We start from the raw sequence: 5,000 nt of genomic DNA, 5'->3' as shown, positions 1-5,000 counted from the left end.
TAGTTGGAAAATCAAGATGCTATAAGCCCAAGGGTTCCAACAGGGAAAAATAGACCAGTGAGGAAAGGAAATAAGGAAATGAATAAATGATGAGAAAAAAATTAACAATAAATCATTCTAAAAAAAATAACAACGTCAAAACAGATATGTCATATATAAAATATAAAAAGATTTATGACAGCCTGTTCAACATTAAAAACATTTGCTGCAGCTTTTAAGTTTTGAAGTTCTACGGATTCAACTACCAAATTAGGAAGATCATTCCACTACTTGGTCACAGCTGGAATAAAACATCTAGAATACTGTGTAGTATTGAGCCTCGTGATGTAGAAGGCTTGACTTTTAGAAATAACTGTATGCCTAGTATTACAAACAGGAATGTGTGATTTGAAAATTTATTTCTTAGAATGGGCTTTTCTTACCAGTTACGAACTTCAAACAGTTGAAAATGAACTGGGTGTTCTGAATTGAACCACATTGGCCTTTTCTTCGCTTGCAGAGACCTCTTACGTCCAACCCCCAAGGACATATCTGCCTGTGGCTTCTTGATTCTTGGACCTTATTGCTACTCTTATATTCATATCTTTTGGGATTTCAGCATGGGGAGGGGACTGAGACGTTCATTAGTGCACAACTATGCACCTGGCTTATGTAGACTTCATCGCAATTGTACTTCCAAAACCAACCACTTGTATTGCTGAAAGTTCCTTCAAAGTCAACCACTTATATTGCTTAAATTTTCGATAAAATCAGCTACATATATTGCTTAAATTTCCGATAAAATCAGCCACTTATATTGCTTAAAGTTCCTATAAAATCAGACACTTATATTGCTTAAAGTTCCTATAAAATCAGCCACTTATATTGCTTAAAGTTCCGATAAAATCAGCCACTTATATTGGTGAAATTTCTGATTAAATCAGCCACTTATATTGCTTAAATTTTCGATTGAATCAGCCATTTATATTGCTTAAATTTCCGACAAAAACAGGGACTTATATTGCTTTTAAAGTTCCGATAAGATCAGCCACTTATATTGCTTAAAGTTCCGATATAATTAGCCAATTGTATTACTTAAATTTCCTATAAAATTAGCCACTTATATTGCTTAAATTTCCGAAAAAAATAAGCCAATTATATTGCTTAAGTTTCCTATAAAATGAGCCTCATATTGCTTAAATTTCCGATAAAATGAGCCAATTATATTGCTTAAAATTTCGATAAAATCAGCCACCTAAATTGCTTTGAGTTCCGACAAAATCAACCACTTATATTGCTTAAAGTTCCGATAAAATCAGCCACTTATATTGCTTAAAGTTCTGATATAATCAGTCAATTAGTTACTTAAATTTCTGATTAAATTAGCCACTTGTATTGCTTAAAGTTCCGATAAAATCAACCACTTATATTGCTTAAAGATCCGATAAAATCAGCCACTTATATTGCTTAAAGTTCTGATATAATCAGTCAATTAGTTACCGGTACTTAAATTTCTGATTAAATTAGCCACTTGTATTGCTAAAAGTTCCGATAAAATCAGCCACTTATATTGCTTAAAGTTCCGATAAAATCAACCACTTATATTGCTTAAAGTTCCGATAAAATCAGCCACTTATATTGCTTAAAAGTTCATGTACAAAGCAGTTTTTATGTGATGTTTTCCTAATATGCAAAGGAGTTTTTTTTATTGCATTGCTTTGTAATGTTCAAAGTATTTTTAATATGCCAACGATTTTTTTTATTATATTGTTTCCTATATCCAAAAAGAGTTCTTTTATTGTTTCCTAAATTTTATTGGATTGTTGCCTAATGGGCAAGAAATCGTGTGCGTATGTAACATAAGAGTAATGATTCTCTCTCTCTCTCTCTCTCTCTCTCTCTCTCTCTCTCTCTCTCTCTCTCTCTCTCTCTCTCTCTCTCTTAAATGTACTAATCTTGGAGTATGTTAGTGATATTTTAAAATCTAACATCTGAAATACCTGTCAAGATCACGTTACTCGTTAGAGAGAGAGAGAGAGAGAGAGAGAGAGAGAGAGAGAGAGAGAGAGAGAGAGAGAGAGAGAGAGAGACTGATGTTCGTTTTGAGTGAAGTAGCTTTTAACCATAAAAGTGAAGGCTAATTGTTGTTTTGTGAAACTGGATGCGGAAGACTTGGTTTTGCTTGTGGTCATTTCCATACTCGGGGGGTTTTCTTTCCAGTCTGTTCCAGTGAACGTATTTGTGGAGTTAATTTCCCTTTCCTTAAACTTATTTTCTGTGATATTTTTTGTTAAGCTTATTTTATAATTTTTTGTTAAGCTTATTCTCAGCGATATTTTTTGTTAAGCTTATTTTCAATGAGATTTTTTGTTAAGCTTATTTCAGTGAGACTTTTTTTAAGCTTATTTTCAGTGATATTTTTTGTTAAGCTTATTTTCTGTGATATTTTTTGTTAAGCTTATTTTCAGTGATAGTTTTTGTTAAGCTTGTTTTCAATGAGATTCTTTGTTAAGCTTATTTCAGTGAGATTTTTTAAGCTTATTTTCATTGATATTTTTTGTTAAGCTTATTTTCTGTGATATTTTTTGTTAAGTTTATTTTCAGTGAAATTCTTAATGAAATTCTACGTTGTTGGAGCCCATTTTCTGCATCATTCATATAATCAATGTCTTATGTTTTTCTAAGATTATCATAAAACTTATTAGTAAAGTTACGACTGGATAATATATTTTCTTTAATATGATTGGAAATACAATTAGAGGGGAGACTGTATGGGTTAGGGAGAAGTCAATTACACTGAGAAAGTTACATTTTTTATATTTAAAAAAAAAAAGTCAGTTCTTGTGATGATAACGATATTATTTTAGCTTTAATGAAATGTTCCAGGTTCAAAGACACCTAAATTACGTTTTCCGGCAATTTGTTTATTTTTTATTTACTTATTTTTTTTTTTTTTTTACTAAGACTTGACTCATCACAGTCTTGGGGGAGATGTTAGTGGTGGCCCCTGTTTGCACCAAAAATCTTATGGGTTTTTATTTTTTGTGGTCAGTCTTAAAAAAAAAAATTAATGTGTAATTTTGGTATCGATTTCTGTCGCCAGCGAAGTCCTCGCTAGTATTTGTAGGTGGGCCTTGGGGTTCCACTCAATATGAGAAGCTCTCTTCATTATTATTATTACTTTCTAAGCTACAACCCTAGTTGGAAAAGCAGGTAGATTTAAGCACAAGGTCTCCAACAGGGAAAATTAACCCAGTGAGGAAAGGAAATAAGGAGGTAAAGTACAAAGAAAGTAATGAACGATGAAAATAAAATATTTTAATAATAGCAACACCAAAATAAACTATAGTCAATTTCTTTTGATGAGGCGCATTGCACCGACTCGCAGCGGTGCCCTTTTAGCTCGGAAAAGTTTCCTGATCGCTGATTGGTTAGAATTATCTTGTCCAACCAATCAGCGATCAGGAAACTTTTCCGAGCTAAAAGCGCACTGCTGCGAGTCGGTGCAAATCTGCCTCGCTAAAAAAAATGACTATAAGTCCTGATGTATGGGTTTTTATTGATGATTAAAGACATGTGGATTTCATACGAACTTATAAATGGCAATGCTATTTAATAGACTTGTTTAAGCTTGCCATTGCATGTTTCATATTGTTGAAGGTTTTGTCATTGTTAACCTCAACCGTTTGTATAGAAAAGTGTAGTTGTCGCGTTAATAAACCAGTCTATACGTGAAAGATCTGTTTCAATGTTGTTACTGTTCTTGAAATATTTTATTTTAATTTGTCATTACTTTCATCTAGTTTATTTATTTTCTTATTTCCTTTTCTCTGTGGGCTATTTTTCCCTGTTGGAGCCCTTATGTTTATAGCATCCTGATTTTCCAACTAGGGTTGTAGCTTCTTATTATTATTATTATTATTATTATTATTATTATTATTATTACTAACAAAGCTACAACCCTAGTTGGAAGAGCAAAATGCTATAAGCACAAGGGCTCCAACAGGGAAAAGTAGCCCAGTAAAGAAAGGAAATTAGGAAATAAATAAATGATTTGAAAAAAAGAACTAAATCATTCTAAAAACAGTAACAACACTTAAACAGATATGTCATATATAAACTCTAAAAAGACTTATGTCAGCCCGTTCAACATTAAAACATTTTTCTGTAGTAGTAGTAGTAGTAGTAGTAGTAGTAGTAGTAGTAGTAGTAGTAGTAGTAATAGTTAGAGACTAGTGTGAGAATATGAATTCGACAGAAATGGGAGTTTGTAACCGCATTCATTGTTTCTCTTTGTTACCGTAGGCAATTGACAGTAAAGACACCTCACATTTCCAGTGAACATACAACCACTAGCTTGCCCCCAAGTATAATTCTTTTAAACGCTCGCATCTCTCTCTCTCTCTCTCTCTCTCTCTCTCTCTCTCTCTCTCTCTCTGAAAAACACACATCTTTTTTCGAAATCTTCGTCTGGCCTTCACAAATAAATGAAAACAATAGGTGATTAAAGAAGAGAGTTAACTTTTTTTCAGCCTTGGTATTTCAGTTTTTAATCGATTTTATTTATTTTTTCTTTCTTTTCTCCCTTGTTTTCGTCCCTGTCAATTTCCCTAGTTTTATCTGTGAAGTCAATTCCTCCAACAAAAAGAGAACATTCAGTCACTTTGGTTGAGCAACATGTGTCTGGTCAGTACTTGAATGGGTGGTTACAAATGAAACTAGAGGCTAATAGGGCTATTTGTAATCGAATGATCTAGTAAGTTAGGTTTGGAGGGCGCTGGATTGTAAGAAGGCTGGGGAAAAACATCACAGACACACACACACACACACACACACTTACAGAAAATCCTTCTGGTTTTTCAGTATTTCGGGTTTGGTTTCACTTTTTGCTTTCCTTATTATTATTACTACTACTACTACTACTACTACTACTACTACTACTACTACTACTACTACTACTACTACTTCTAGCTGAGCTACAACCTAATTGAAGAAGCAGGATGCTATAAGCCCAAGGGCTC

General features: G+C 33.1%; 1 protein-coding gene across 2 annotated transcripts in view; it reads left to right on the top strand.

The window, feature by feature from the left end:
* Nucleotides 1-5,000, top strand: part of LOC137624318 (tyrosine-protein phosphatase 10D-like) — a 335,629-nt gene that overhangs the window by 121,120 nt on the left and 209,509 nt on the right. The window lies entirely within an intron of this gene.

Source organism: Palaemon carinicauda, chromosome 31 (genome assembly GCF_036898095.1).
Source record: "Palaemon carinicauda isolate YSFRI2023 chromosome 31, ASM3689809v2, whole genome shotgun sequence".
In the NCBI taxonomy this organism is placed as follows: Eukaryota; Metazoa; Arthropoda; class Malacostraca; order Decapoda; family Palaemonidae; genus Palaemon; species Palaemon carinicauda.
This window is presented reverse-complemented; position numbering and strand designations above follow the sequence as displayed.